The 16,456-nt window shown below is 41.8% G+C and overlaps 1 protein-coding gene across 1 annotated transcript in view; it reads right to left on the reverse strand.

The window, feature by feature from the left end:
- LOC144791421 (vesicle-associated membrane protein 2-like) overlaps window positions 1–16,456 on the reverse strand; it is a 336,159-nt gene that overhangs the window by 40,017 nt on the left and 279,686 nt on the right. The window lies entirely within an intron of this gene.

Consider the following 16,456-nt stretch of genomic DNA (forward strand, 5'->3'; position numbering starts at 1 on the left):
TGGGAAAGCAGGGGTAACGGGACTGTATCTCATTGTGGGGCCAGCGAAAGCAGTCAGGGCCGGGAAGGCCAAAGTCAAGAGAATAGAGGGGATGCAGGTCCTACAAATCAGAGAGAACAGTCGGAACAAAATACTAGGATTGTAGAATGTGAGGAAATGTCCCGTCTTTGGGGGAACGGAGGAGATGAGGCGGTACGGAATTTTCAGAATAGGTTTAGGTGCCTTCACCATACGCTTGGGGAAGACGTTCAACATTGGAGAAAGGAGAACAGCGATAGGTCCCGCCACGCCTCGAATACTCAGGAAGCACAGGGAAGTAGGGAAGAAAGAGGGAGTAAGAGAACCTCTTATCCTCAATCCCGTGAAACTAGCCAGGATGGAGAGAGAGAGGCTGGGAGGCATGAAGGAGTGTTTCACCACCCACCCCGAGAAGACGGAAAGGCATGGGACTTAGAGAGATGGGAACAGGGGAGGACTCCCTATAATTCACCAATACCTAAACGTAGATCTCGGAGCTGGGATGGGAGAGATGCGGATGGAGGAGCTAAATTGAGTGTCTTGAAAGCTGAAATAAAGGCAAAAAGGCTTGATGTTACCAGTTTAAAGTCAGATGTAGATGAGATAATAGATGGAACATTGCCTTTGGAGAGGATAGAATTGTATGAACAGGATGAGTTATTGTTCATGGCAAAGGATATTACTAGGAAAGCTAGAGCGGTTCATGAAAAACTGACCGATTTGGCAGACAAGTATGCCGTGGATTTGTCTAGGACAAGGGCATTACAGAGTAACCACAGATTACAGTACGCAGACCAAGATCTAGATGAGAAGAGAACTGCTGGATTAAAAACACACATAAGAGAGCTGGTAACAGGGATAAGAGTGTGGAGAGAACTGGATAAATGGGAAGAAAGGTGGTCGAAAAAGGGCACAGTTAGGCGAAGTACAAATGTGATGACCCCTGAGGGAAGGGTAATGCAGATGGAGGCATTCCCTTTGCGAGAAATATCAAATGGAAATTATGTACATGTGCCCTGGAGTAGAGGAGACTTAGCCGCATTTACCAACTCATTCCCGAAGTTGCGGGACAACCCAGTCGAGTGGTATAAGCAGGTAGAGAGGTTTGTTAAAATTTCGAAAGTATTGTGGATAGATTTGAACACGTTGTTTGACATCGTGGTCCCATCTGATTTGTGGACCCCTTGTAAGACTAGTGTCGAATGGCCAAATGCTGAACCATTGAGAGATGTTCGAACTAATGGACCAGCTGAGATAGTCATGCGAAAGTATGAAAGGGTAATAGCATGGCTGAAAGATAAGGTACCACCACAGGATATAGATTGGGTAAAAATAGACCGAACAAGGCAGGAACCCAAGGAGACAGTTCACGAGTTTTATGAAAGATTATTGAAAACATTCAAGCAATACAGTGGACTAGATGTAATGGATCCCAAAGACATAGGGCAGTTCGTGTCAAAGTTTGTATTGGGGTTGAGACCTGATATTTGTTTGATGATACAGCAACATTTAATCTGTTGGCAGAACAAACCACTAGATGAGATTTTACGATATGCGAGGTACTGCAGTGACGAGATAGATTCTAAAGCCAAGAATCTAAAGGAGAAATTGATGGTGGTGCAAATGCAGTCCGCTGGGAAGGGTGGCCAGCAGAAGCAGGGGATGGGACGAAAACCAAATGGTCAGAACAAAGATAATGAAGAAGGGCAGAGACCTAGGATAGACTTTGCCACTTTAAAGAAAACGACCAAGTGTCATCTGTGTCACCAGGTGGGGCATTGGCGACGCGAGTGTCCCTTTAACCCTGAAAACGGAGAGCAAGAAGTAAAAGAGCAGGTCCAAGAAGACACAGTGCAAAAAGTGACAGTCCCAAGCAGTAAGGTGGCCAAAGGGGGGACTTCGGCTCCACGGGCCCAATTCCCACAGCCACCGAAGATAGCAGCTGGAGGAAAGGTCTTTAAACAAATGCCTCTGTTTATCGAGGAAGAAAAATGTTATTACATTGATCCATTGACAGGACAACGGGTGAGCAGTGAAGAAGACTGTACCCTCGGGGCAGTTCTAGAAGTGGATCAGAGAGGGCCATTTGTTGAGGCAGAAGTGGCAGGGTGTCCCACTACGTTCTTAGTGGACACTGGGGCTACTCGTTCGACTCTGAGATCAGCGGTGGTTCCAGACTTGCCGATGTCAGGGGAAACAATTCAGGTGGTAGGAGTCGCAAATAAAAGAATGACTAGTCCCTTGACAGAACCAGTGTCTGTGAAAATTGGAAACCACATGAACGAACATCAGTTTGTGGTTTGTGACTCGAGTCCGGTATGTCTGTTAGGTAGGGATTTGTTATGCAAATTGAATTGCACCATATACTGCACCCCACAAGGAGTGGAGGTACAGACTACCGACGATGATGCTACCTTTAAGGTGGCCAATTCAAAATTCTGTGTAGAACTATATCCTACTCTGACTGTAGAAGATCTTCCACAAGACTTAAGAGATGCAGTGGCGTCAGAGGTGTGGGATTTCACAGGAGAAGATATAGGATTGATTAAAGGGGTAGAACCGGTAAAAATTCTGGTAAAACCAAATGTTGAGTTTCCAAGAACGCCTCAATACAAATTGTCCCAGGAAACGATTGCAGGAATAAAGCCTGTGATCGAGTCAATGATACAGCAGGGAATACTGAAGGAAATCGTGGGCAGTCCTTGTAACTCCCCGATTATGGGTTTGCAGAAACCTAGTGGGAAGTTTAGGATAGTTCAGGATTTACGAAAGATTAACAACATAGTCGTTTCATGTTGTCCCGTGGTACCGAATCCATCAGTGATATTGTTTCAAATACCATGTCAAGCAGAATGGTTCACAGTGATAGATCTTTGCCAGGCTTTCTTTTCAATCCCATTGGATGAAGAGAGCAGGTACCTTTTTGCGTTTAAAATGGAAGATCGCGTTTTAACATGGTGTCGAATTCCACAAGGATTCACAGACAGTCCATCCATCTTTAATCAGTTGTTGAAAAAGAATCTTGAGAATCTAGTACTGCCACAGAACTCGGTTCTGGTACAGTACATAGATGACCTACTTGTTGCGTCAGAAACAGAGGAAGCTTGTAAAGTAGATTCAATTGCCTTACTGAATCATTTAGCTGAAAATGGACATAAGGTATCTCCGAGCAAGTTACAGTATTGTCTGACAGAAGTACAGTATCTAGGGCACAGGTTAGAAAAAGGGAAACGTAAGGTGTCCCCAGAGAGGATTGAGGCGATAATGAAAATGAATGCGCCTACAACTCAGAGAGAGGTTAGAATGTTCCTAGGAATGGTGGGTTACTGCCGACAGTGGATAGTTAACTTTTCACTGAAAGCAAAGCCCTTACAGAAACTGACGCACAAGGAGGTGAGTGATCCGGTACCATGGGATGAAGAATGTCTGGTGGCGTTTTTACAGCTGAGGGACGATTTATGTCGTGCTCCGGCTCTGGGAATGCCAGATTATGAAAAGTCGTTTTCACTCTATTGCTGTGAGAGAGAGGGATGTGCTTTGTCAGTCTTGGCACAGACCCACGGTAATGCCCGTAGACCAGTTGCATATTTTTCGGCTACATTAGATCCAGTAGCCGCAGCGTTGCCCGGATGTCTCAAATCCGTTGCTGCAACGGGTGTCAGCATTGAAAGGAGCGAAAGTATTGTAATGGGACATCCAGTAGTAGTGTATGTACCGCATTCAGTTGAATTGTTAATGACCAGGACGAAGACGCAGCATCTGACCAATAGTAGGCTCACGCGTTATGAGCAAGTTATACTTGCCGCAGAAAACGTGACTCTCAGGAGATGCTCTGTCTTGAATCCTGCTACTTTGATGCCATTACCTACTGTAATAGAAGGCGAAGGATGTGAAGACCACGATTGCCTTGATGTGACTGAACTATGCACGAAACCCAGACCAGATATAGTGGAAGAGCCATTGTCTGACCCTGATGAGATTTACTTTGTCGATGGCTCATGTTTAAGAGACGATACTGGTCGGTTAAGAGCAGCTTATGCTGTTTGTACCATTACTGGAGTTGTGGAAGCCGCTTGCCTGGAAGGAGTACATTCCGCACAGGTAGCAGAGATTATTGCCCTAACTCGTGCCTGCATAGCAGGAAATGGAAAGAGAGTCACCATCTACACGGACAGCCAATATGGTTTCGGTGTGGTTCATGATTTCGGGCAGTTGTGGTCTCAGAGGGGTTACATGACCTCCTCTGGTTCGCCCATTCGAAATGGAGAATTTGTGAGATTGCTGATAGAAGCATTACAAGGTCCTGTTGATATTGCAGTGGTGAAGTGTGTAGCTCATACTAAGAATACAGATTTTGTGTCACAAGGTAATAGATATGCTGATGAAGTCGCACGCTATTGTGCGGAACAAAGTTATTCTTTCTCAAAGGTGGAAATAGAAGGTGCAGAAGAAAAGACTGAATTAAGTATGATGTTAGAAACTGTAGACACTTGGGAGGATTTAAGAATAATGCAGGAGAACGCACCTGAAAAAGAGAAAAAGGCATGGGAAATAGCAGGCTGTGTGCGAAGTGAAATGGATTTTTGGGTTTCAGCAGATGGGAGAGCTGTGTTACCTGAAGAATTAGCTAATCCCATGGCGAGAGAAATACATGGTCCAGTACATCTAGGAAGGGATGCTATGATGAGAGTTTTTAGGCAGACTTGGTATTGCCCGAAATTCAGAATAGCAGCAGAATCAGTATGTAAGCGATGTGTTACCTGCCAACAACTGAACGTAGGCAAACGAACACCAGTCACACTGAGTCACATTGGGAGGTCAGGGGGGCCTTTCAATAGAATGCAACTAGACTTCATCGAAATGCCAAGAGTCAATCGCCTTCGGTATGTGTTGGTGATTGTATGCGTATTTTCCAGATGGGTTGAGGCATACCCTACACGTAGGTGCGATACACTCACAGTGGCTAAATTGTTGCTCAGGGAGTTGATACCGCGCTTCGGGGTGCCTGCCTCTTTGGAATCGGACAGAGGAAAACATTTTAACAGCGAAATAGTGAAGATGTTGTGCTCCACGCTGAATATCGATCAAAAGCTGCATTGTAGTTATCGACCAGAGGCTTCAGGAATTGTGGAACAAGTGAATGGCACTTTGAAGAATAGATTGGCTAAAGTAGTGGCATCCACATCTTTGAGTTGGCCAGATGCTCTTCCATTGGTGCTCATGAGCATGCGCAGCACGCCTGATAGGAGGACAGGTCTTTCTCCCCACGAGATCCTGATGGGGAGGGCCATGAGACTTCCTACAGTTCCAACTACTGCTCTATTGAATATTACAGATGATCTGATCTTGGATTATTGTAAAGGACTGTCTGACGCCATCCATTCTGTGTCCCTTCAGGTGCATGCGGCTGAAGTTCCAACAGCGAGGAACCTGTGTCATGACCTGAACCCAGGGGACTGGGTCCTGGTTAAAAAACACGTCCGGAAGAACTGCCTAGATGTTCGCTGGCGTGGGCCCTTTCAGGTAATCCTGATCACGAACACCGCGGTGAAGTGCGGGGGGCTGCCAAATTGGATCCATGCATCCCATACTAGAAGAGTTCCAGCACCTCTAGAAGGAACAGCTCCCATCCCAGACGAAAGCCCGGAAGTGGAAGAAGAGTCGCAAGAAGGGATTGAGGCAGCTGAGGAGGTGTCGGAAGAAGTTGGGAACGCATCGGATTCAGAAGAAGAGCGAAGGCAGGACGGCAGTGAGACAGAAGACGCAACTGAAGGAGAGAGCAGAAGTGAATACGACTCAGACTCAGATCCGTATCGGAGCGATCAAGAACCAAGTGGGAGGACAAGGAATAGGAGAATAAGGCTTGGAGCTGCCACTTGGCCAACAAGAAGAAGAAGGCTAAGTTTGAGGTCGGCCCAAGAAGAAACGCTTACTCCTATATCCGAAGACTCAGATCCAGAAGAAGATATCCAGGATCAAGCCGAGGAGGGTCTTAGAAGATCAAGTAGAGTGCGAGTGCCTAGCAGAAGATACTCTACTCCCGACTGGACCTACCTTGTTGCAGATGTCTGGGAGACACAGAACAGGGAGGATCAGGGAAGTGGAACTGATCAGAACTGACCCGATCATCACAGTGCAAATAAAGTTTCTACTGCCAGGAGCGGAGACCGAAAGGTTGCTGACACTCAACATCGTTCATCCTGCTCTCCTGAGTGGAATAAGAAAATTGCTTTTAGAGACAGTTGAGTTTCCAGTTTGCTGTTCACGATATCCAATATTGGAGGGAACTCTTCTTCGTTTGGAAATGCTTGAACGAGTAGTAGAATTGCTAGGAGTGCTTATGGTTGTGGACTAAAACCATACTACGAATGTCTTCAAAGGGGTGCAGATCTGGAAAAGTGAAGAAAGTGATCTTGATTAGAACGGACCCCTTTGTAATTGTGGATATAGAACTGATAGTACCAGGATTAGAAATTGAAAAAACGCTAACTCTCAATTTCGTCCGTCCACTTGTCTTGAGCGAAATAAGGAGAATAATCCTAGAAAAGGTTGACTTTCCATGGTGTGGTACGAATTGTCCAGAACCTGAGGGAATGATACTTCGGATGGACATTTATGAAGAAGTAGTGTTACTCCTTGAGTCATACATAACTTCAGACGAAAATAAGACTTTTGAAAAGAAATTGTAAACTTGTTGCAAGATAACCTAGCGCCGAGTGGAAGAAGAAAAGTGATAGGGGTTTCATTTTAGTGGATGGAGAAGGGCTAGGGTTGTCTATTTTCTACTGGACTTTGAACTGTTTTGCGGAAACAAATTGTCAAGCTTCCAAGTGTTTCAAGAAAGACATTGCAAGAGAGAAAGACTTTGTTTGAAAAGAAGAGGAAGTGAATGCTGGAAGATAGTCGAAAACTACACTGTTTGAGAACATGGAGGCTGGCAACCCGAACCGCAGGGCAAAATGTATAGCTGTTACATTTTTAGGAGTAGTGGTTTCTCTTATAATTTTAGTGGTAACTGTTTCATTCCTAGCGGGACACGAAGGGGATGGAACCACAGTTAAGGAGGATAGGGGAGTGTCAACACCGAGAACTACCACAGTTAAGGAGAAGGGAAACATCAATGAGAAAGACAAAGTGTTGTTAGATGCAGAAGTAAAAAGGTTACACATGGATGAATCACAGGGGAATTACAAGTCAAATGCTTATGCTAAGTTGCTTTATGAATATGTTGATGCCATGGAGGTAAAGGACTGCTATGTATGTATGCAGTTACCAATTTCGGTGGAGGAGGGTATCAAATACCATCATCTCCCGTTGACATATGGAATAACGTGCAGTTTATTGTTAAGTATGTTTTATGGACGAGACGGATTTGAGTATTACTTCTCGAATTTCGACTCGACATTGCCAGAGGTTCCGAATTTCAAGCATTTGAACAAATGGGACTACTACAAAAGCGAAGACAGGTTACACAAATGGTTTATTCCATGGAGAACGTTAGATACTTCACATGCTCGAAACAACAATCTGACTTGTCAAATATCAGAAGTTGAGAAAAAGTTTATAGCTCAGGTAGATACTAGATACAGAAAGCAGAAGGCATTGAAGGCATCAGGACAAGGAGAAACAGATTGGACCAAGGAAGAAAGGGCACAACAACGAAAAGGTAGTATTGGTCCAATTGCTTTGGATAAGGAGAAACGGGGGAAACTGTGCATTCACAGGAGTTACTCCTACTATGAAAACGTTTATGTAGGACAAGTCAATTGCGAACATGCTTTTCAATTGGAGTACTACTCTAAGAACTTCATGAAAGGGATGCAAGCAATACCAAATGTATATTTTGTATGTGGAAGATATGCCTATGTGAAGTTACCAGATAATTGGTACGGATCATGCTATCTGGCTGTTGTCTTCCCTAAAATATATCATGTTGAGAATTTAGACACGCCTAAGAAAGAAATATCAACTAGATGGAAGCGAGGACTGGGTGCAGCAGAAGTAATTGGAGATGTAATAGGTGCTGCATTCCCTTTCTTAGGATTGATAATGAATGACATTAAGATCAGGAGGTTAGCTACAGTCGTAGATAGACTGTCTGCCAGTACTGCAAGATCCTTGATGCTGATAGAGGGAGAGATGCAATCGATTAGGGCAATGGTTCTTCAGAACCGACTTGCTTTAGATGTTCTGTTAGCAAAAGAGGGAGGAGTCTGTAGGGCCTTGAAGGTCCAGGAATGTTGTACTTACATTCCAGACAATTCAAAGCCTCTAGAGAAGTATATACAAAACATCACTGCTATACACTACGAAATTGAGGACCTGGCAAAGGTAAATGTGTGGGAAAAAGTAGGCCATGGAATGGGTAAAGTTGGAAGTTGGTTTGCCAACTTAGGAAAGGGTATCGTTTGGTACATATTGAAGCCCATCATCATAGTAGTGATTTGTGTAATCACTTTGTGGGGATTGGTGCGTTTGTATCAATGGTATAGAGCAAATAGGTTACAGAGAGCTATGAAGAAACAGGAAGAAGAGTTGACAGCGATGCAGGACACTCAATATAAGAGTCTGAAAGCATTAGAGAGTATGAAAAGAAGTGGTACTGTCCTGACTTCACTTTAAAGGTTCTACATTTTTGTGTCATGGTGATGATGACCCCTGAAGGTCATCAAAGGGGGGACTGAGAGAGCACAAGTTTGGAAAAAATGTATAAGTACGCCATATTTACAAGCACGTAGTTAGTTAACATGTACTTTGCACCAGAGTGTTTATATTTAGAAGTGAAATACACCGAGTGTCTTATATTCAGTGGTGAAATGCATAGAATGTTTAAAGTAGAGTAACGATAATCATAACTGTGTGAGACTAATGTAGAAATGTTTGGGATGAATATGAAAACCTCATGTTCTCATGTTAAAGGAATAATGTAAGAGTTGAATGTAACAAAAACCCAGTATTTTGTGTAGGCCTCATGGCAATTCACAAACAAATCTAAACATGCTGCTAAAATAATGTGAGACAAGGTTGACATGGTTCTTTCAAAATGTACTATTGAACTTAGGGTTAAAAGTATATGCTTTATAGATGTGTTATTTTAGAAACGTATGCTAGTTAAGAATGTTTGCTGTTTAAATCAAGTTAACGTTTTAAGAGTGCAGGAACCTGCTGCATGTAAATCAAGTAGGCCAGAGCCGATAATGTCATGTAGTTTAAATCGTCATGTGCTCGTTAGAGGAGAGGTCGTGAGGTGTCCAGTATGAAGCTCAGAGAGTGTTTTATGGCCTAAGATATGGTGAAGTCTGGAATTTGAGGCCCACTGTAGGACGAGCTGTATGCAGGTGCGAGGGTCCTAATCAGCTCGAATGAAAGGGACTTTGTTCAGTGGCGCCTTGCGCAGGCCTGTAGGAGTTTCCAGGAATTTCAGGGGGTATCAGCGCACTGAAGAAGAAGCCCGGGAACCAAGGTCAACTTTAACGAGGGTCTTCAAGAGTACCATCATGGAGTTTGCCGCGGAAAGATGTACCACGTGAGGGGCGTCCCAAGGGGCGTTTCTATTGGAAATGTGATTTGGTATTAGGGAAAGTGACCCGGGAGGAGAGCAGAGCAGATGATTTTGGGAGCCTAAGGAAGCGGATGGGTAGGCAGATAGGCTGATCAGGAGAGACCCATTATCAGAGAAGAGACAAAGAGAAGTGCGTGATCTTCTTAGGAAGTCACCACGGCTGACACCTAGAGGGTTAAGATCTTGTTAAGTAGGGATGTCATTTAGTATAGTGTAGGGACAGACTAACTTTGATTTTCTTTTCTGTAATGACTTTGAGGTTGCAACTTGTATCCATTTTAGCAACCCTGATGGTATTCGAACTTGTACTTATTATTTTGTTCTTCAGACTCAGACTATTCAAGAAGTTCATGTTCATAGTGATTCCGATATACCTTTTGAATCTCATTTTGAGAAGTTTGTATCTTCAGTTATCTTTGACTTTATATTAAATCTTTAAAACTTAATTTTGGTCAGTGGTCATTTAGAGTGGTGTAAGTTCTTAAATTGATTGTTTACCTCGAGATTACCTTTTACTCAAGACAGGTACCAACGATTCAGTCGACAGGAAGAAGGGATTTGGCAAGATAATTAGTAACCAGAAATCCTGCGTTAGCAGATGTGTTGGGATGTAGTAGTACGTTTGTCCAGCAGTGCCTCCCATCGGTGTCTCTGTGCGTGTCATGTGTGTAGCCAGCACATGTAACTGCAGGAGTGAGTCTTAAAAGGACTCGGAGTTTAACACCCTTCTGTAGGTTTAGCTCCTAACTGTAAAACACTCGATACTTAGTAAGAGCTTGTGCATAAATATGTTTTTAATTCATTTTATGTTCAAAGTCGTGACAGCTTCTCCTCCTCTGCCCCAGCAATGTCTTTTGTTTTCTTTCGATGTTTCGCTTGCAATCAGCTTTACTTTGCTTCTCTCCCTCCCTCACTCTCCACCCTTCTCAGCAGTTAATTATTTACAGATGCTTTTCACTGGTAATTTGCCTTTTTACTGCTGCTTTTTCACTGGCAATGACCTTTTGGCCCTCTTTATTGGCTACACATAAGAAAGGAAGTCCATTTAATGCCACACTCAAAAAGGCATAGTTTGCTTGAGGTGCAACTGTTGAACAAAGAAAGCAGGGAGTTTTTGTTATTTTTTCTTTCTTTAAAGCAGCGTGTCTGAGATCCTTATTTATATAGAGGTCTCAGCTTTGCTGATGCAAATCGTAACTCGAAGGGTCATAGTTACTGTCCTGGGCCTGAGACAGCCATGTAGCCAGCTCTTCCAAGGCTTTAAAGTCACGTGCATTCCTAACAAGCATTTGCAATGCAATAGGTCTCGCATTTACGTGAGTTTAAGCTATTGGCATTGTAAATGACAATGCCTTTTATGTATGTTTTAAAAAGCTACATTTAAATAAAAGGCATTGTCATTTACAATACCAATTGCTCAAACTTGCGTAAATGCGAGACCTATTGCATTGCAAATGCTTGTTATAATTGATGTTCAACAAGCTAATTTGACGATGCGAGCCCAGGCTCGCAGAAGGCTTATCCTTTGTCAGAAAACTTACACTAACTGCTTCAGTGAATGAAGTTGGCCAATCGCCGCCTTCTAAAATGCATTTAATAGAGTCATCAAGAATTTAGCAACTTGATTTTTGAACAGCTTATATATTTTTGCAGTTAGGCCCTCGCTGCTGCATCCTTCACTTCGGATAATGTAATGGGGGTGAAGTGAACACTACGACTTGTAAATTATTTGCTATAACTGGCAGCTGAATGGGGTAGAGAAACTCATCAATACTCTCAGTAGTAGGCTTATCTTCTTAATGTATATAGAACTGTAAATGTTACAAATGAAATCAGTATGGGTAACTACTCTGTTCTCAGCTGCATCAAAGATTGCTTTGATGGTATGGTTATTCCTTCTCTTCTTAATTGACCAACCAAACACCGCCTACGTGTTCACTTTCTTCGTGACGTTTCTGAAAACATGTGTTTTGATTGACTATTTCTATACCCATAAAATGGTCCTTTAAATGTTTACACCCTTGTTGTAGATGTAATCTGGTTGTGGGAGAACGAAGTGCAGAATAAGCCAGGGTGGCAGTATCCAACAGGGGCTGTAAATGCATGGCCAGCGCTTTCCTTTGCTTACTCACTTGTGCCTTGTGCTTCCCCCCAACTGAAGGTTTTCACTTCACCCCAGACCAGCAAACAAGATGCTGAACCAATGTTTCTTGCCAGAAATAAATCTATCGCAATACTCATGCTTCAACACAATTTTCATTGGTTAACAGTCGAAACACCATATAGGTCGATCATCTCTACGGTCCTTTATCTGCAAATTAATAATGGGGGCTGAATATCCAAACAGGGGTTAGCTAATATACCTATTTTACCTCTATTCCAATTGCGGCATATAAAAAACACTCAATCCTGGAGGCAGAATTATAGACACTTTGAAAAACAGGTATATTCTTCCCCCTGAGGGTGGTCGGCCCACCTTGGGTCTTTTAACGCAAAGTTGAATCTTAGTTTTTGTAAGAAACAAGATGATCTTGGTGTATATGCTGCATGTTGGGTCGAGAGATGCATGTTTCAGATCGGGCAAATCCAAGTGCAACTGGCTGCATATATGTTTCACATGTCATTCTCTTTCCACTTTTGGGAGTGCATATTTCAATTTGTTAGTCATTGGCTTCAGGTGGATCTACAGCCAGACCCTTATGGGGCTTTGTTTGGAAAGACCCCAAAATCTAGGGGGCAATTTGTGATTGCTAAATCATAATTTTTTCAAAAATGTAAATCTACTGAGGTGTCTACTTTCAGACAAAGGCTAAACAAGATCGAGCGGTTGAAACAGCACGAGATTCTCCATGCAGCAAAAATTGGGGCTAGGAAAAATTTGTGGAAATCTGGAATGCTTTGCCTGAAGTCGTGATCGTTTGTTGTAATTCATTTTGAACCAGATAGTTTGTGATTTGTGTAATTTCTATGGAATCATGGGGTTTTTGTTGAATTTTCTATGTATACCTCTATTTTCCTTGTCAATCCTTTAATACTCTATTCTCGCTAATTCTGAGCAATACATGTAATTTGACTTTTTCTACTTGAATAAAAAATATATTTTTTAAAAAGACAATGCAACCAGTGGCTCATCACAACAGAATTCAGGATGGCTCAATTTGAACATAACCAATAAAAATGGAAAATGATAGTCTTGGGAAGAGAGTGAAGGAAAACAAAATGCCCCAAAAGAAACAAAACAGTACCAAACTATAACCACTAAAACAAACATCCAAAGCTGCACTCCTTTAAACTAATATTCCTAAAAGAAACAAATGAGCCTCTCCTGACTACCAATATTGCGAATATATTCAAGATTATCAACATCACAAATATATTCTAGCTAATTTTAAAAGCTATCTCTCCGGTCATATCGGCATTTTTGGTCATTAACGTCTATCATGCAGGGAGTACCCAAGTGACTTTTAAAAACCCTACATCAAGACAATGTTGAAGAAGATTGAATGAATTGCACACACTGTAAACAGCAAAAGACAGACCTTTCTCAAACAGATAGTCAAGTCAAAACATACTTTATTCGATTAAATAAAAATCATAACAGATAATATCTGGGTAAGGGATTGAAAAGGCAGCATTCATTCAGAACTCAGACTTCCTTGCGAATACCAATGTCCTTTCAGGCTAAAACGCGGCCTTCCCACCTGGAAAAGGCAACAAATCAGCATTAATTGTAACCTGGGATTACCTCAAGAACATTGGCTATTCCAACATATTGACTACACTCCTCTTGACATCTCAGCATCTTTGATATGGTGGACTTCAAACCTCTACTTCAAAGACAGAACAACTCAAGAATACGGAGCGCAGTCTTAAAATGAACCCTAATGGAAACAACAAAACTATATAACTGCCTACATATCAGTCAGCACAATTCTTGCAAAGGTTGGGTGTTCCACAAGGCTTAATAATTGCCTCTGCTTGAGCGATCAGTTTATTACAGCAGTGCAGACAACACCAAGATTATTCCTATACAGGAAAATTAACAAAATCTCATGTCTGTTCTCGTAGAATGCCTGCTGGAAGAAGATAACTGAAAATTTTTTAAAAACATGAAGAACAGAGATCTTAACTTGAGGAGCAAGGAAAACCTTTGATCCTACAGCAGTTTAGCCTGAAGAGACTAGATTTCAACCAACGCATCAACAGAAGTAAAGTCTTCTGGTGTGATCATGGACTGTAAACTCTAACTTCAAACTCAGGCCAAAATATGATAAAAGGGGCCTTGGAAGAATTATGAAGGAACATGCCATAGGTAAGCATCTACACAGGGTTCATGTCTCCACAGCTCTAAAACCCTTAGACCTTGACTATACTAACAGGTTCTACTTTGGGCTCTACTTTGGGCATCTAAACAACAAACTCCAAAGAATTCAGAATGCAGCCACCAGACGAGTTCCTACCCCGGACCAACATGACCACATCACTGTACCCTCTAGGGCCTACCCTGGCAACCTGTTGCTTCAAGAATCTTGTACAAAACTCTCTTCATCTCTCACAGGCTTTTCCATAGATTTGGACGGATTGTCCTATAATGCAGATTCAAAATTCAAACCCTATGGAGGAAATTGAATTGTGAATGACACCGCTGCTAATCATCCCGCCTTTCTGATGAACCTGAGTAGGTGGCAGCTCCTTCTCTGTACAAACAATCAAACTGTGGACCACTTTAGTCAAGACAATAAGGACATCGTGCTCCCACCTAAATTTCAGAAAGGCGATAAAAACGTGACGTGACTTACTTAGCTTTGATACAAGTCAAGAATTGATCCACATAACCAACACACAATTGATTCAGGCAACAGAGCTGCCGATTCTTCATCAAATAGATCATAATGCTGCCGGGTGGCCCTCCATGGTATCATGAGTAAGCCCTTAGAGGTACTCGATAATCCACTAAATTATATGGTGATCCCTGTCTGATCCCACAGCAGAGTGATGCCTTTGATAGGGTACTAACTATTGGACTGCACAGCCATCAGTATCTACAACATCTCATACCAACAGACACACAGAGATGGTAAGTAACCATATCCACTGTTGTGTTATACTTACACTGTCACTGTCAACTACACATGGGCTTATGTGCTGTCACATTTCTACTCTGCTTTACAATATCAATGCATTTGCTTTAAAGGTTTTCTCAAGTAGCCCAAGACTTTGCTAACACTTTTTCAAAAATACACCCAAAGGTGGCACAGTCCATGATGAAAATAGGAGCACTATGTGGTTTCATCAGGTTTAAGAGGTGCCACATACATTTTACAGATGAAGTAGCTAGTTGCTTGGAAGACAAAAAGTGCTTTACAATGCAACAAAAAGATGTAAACATCAAACACTTGACTCTCTGAGCCATCATACCAAGCTTACAGAAAACATTGAGTGAAGGCTGGCATCTTCTCACAGAATAACATTCTTCCTTGACTCATCTATTAATCTTTAACTTCCCTGAGGTGTCAAATCAAGAGTTCTACATTTTGCAGCTACCATGTTGCTGCTGTCGTCACCCTCACACTAAACTACCAGAAAGGTTAAAAATACTCGCTCCTTCACAGTTACCCCTCAAAGTGAAGCCTCACACACAAGTCAGACAAGTTTAACAAATGTAAATGTTTAAATAGACAACACATTCTCCAAGACTTTATTGGCTGGTTTCAATATCGCTATAAGTAGGGACACAGGAATTATGTGGCAAAGGAGGGCATACCAATGCGGTATGGTTAAGTAAATAATGTGGCAAAGTGAAAGCAAATTAGGTTTCAAAGTAAAGACACATTATGCGCCCCATTAGTTAACAAAAGACAAATTACACAGAACATTCTGCAACATTGTTATCTAGCTACGTTGGCATATTAACGCATATTGACACAAATCAAATACTTAATATACCTAATGTATTGCAAATACACAGCGATCTTCAAAATGTTATTGACCAAAACTGAAAGAGTTTGCTGACATACAAACCTAAGCAGAGTAATGACATAGCTGCACTGTCTTTTCTACCCAAAGTAAAATGCTGTGACATAGTCAGCAGGAAACATGTCTACCTTCATGCGCTTCATGTAATAAAAGGTGCCTTTTTATTCTGTGCAACCCAGTTTTGCTTTAAAACTTTTCTGCAGTTTTAGTTTAACTCTGTATTCACACTTCTGTACCGATGGAAGCAATTCTTTTTATTAAGAAACAGCCCTGCAAATAATGAATGTACATTTAATATGAACTATGTAGATGACTCGCTATAAGGTACTTTCAACTTTAAGACAATTCACCTTAAAAGAGATGCAATAGTTTTTGGGGCATTGTTCTAAGCTCTGGGTGGCCTGTGGAAGTAACTGCTGCTATGATAATAGTTTATCTGGAAGAACAGTTTTAGAGAAGTAGAAATATGCATGAATAGTGAAACAAAATATTGTCATGAAAAAGCATGAGTTTTTATTTTAACAACGAATAGATTATATTTAATTATGTACAGTTTATTTTTGCCTGCTGTGACCAAAAAGCCCTTCCTAGTCCAGGCAATGGTGATGTTAACACCGATTAGGTAAAATTGTCACTTCTTTAAATCCATGAATTCTTCAGAAAGGTGAACAGGTGAACAGGTTTGCAAAGTGTGGTGCAGCGTTGCTCCCAATATACAGCGTGTTTCATAACAACTTAAACAATGGATCTACAACTATTTTTGTTGATATAGGGAATCTGATGGATATAGTGGATTATGTATCAAGTGTTCTAGAAGGTGTGCATAATATATTTAAAAATGTATCAATTAGTCAATCACACTTCAGCTACGGTCACCTTCACATGACAGAAACTGACACG

This window comes from Lissotriton helveticus, chromosome 11 (genome assembly GCF_964261635.1).
Source record: "Lissotriton helveticus chromosome 11, aLisHel1.1, whole genome shotgun sequence".
Lineage (NCBI taxonomy): Eukaryota > Metazoa > Chordata > Amphibia > Caudata > Salamandridae > Lissotriton > Lissotriton helveticus.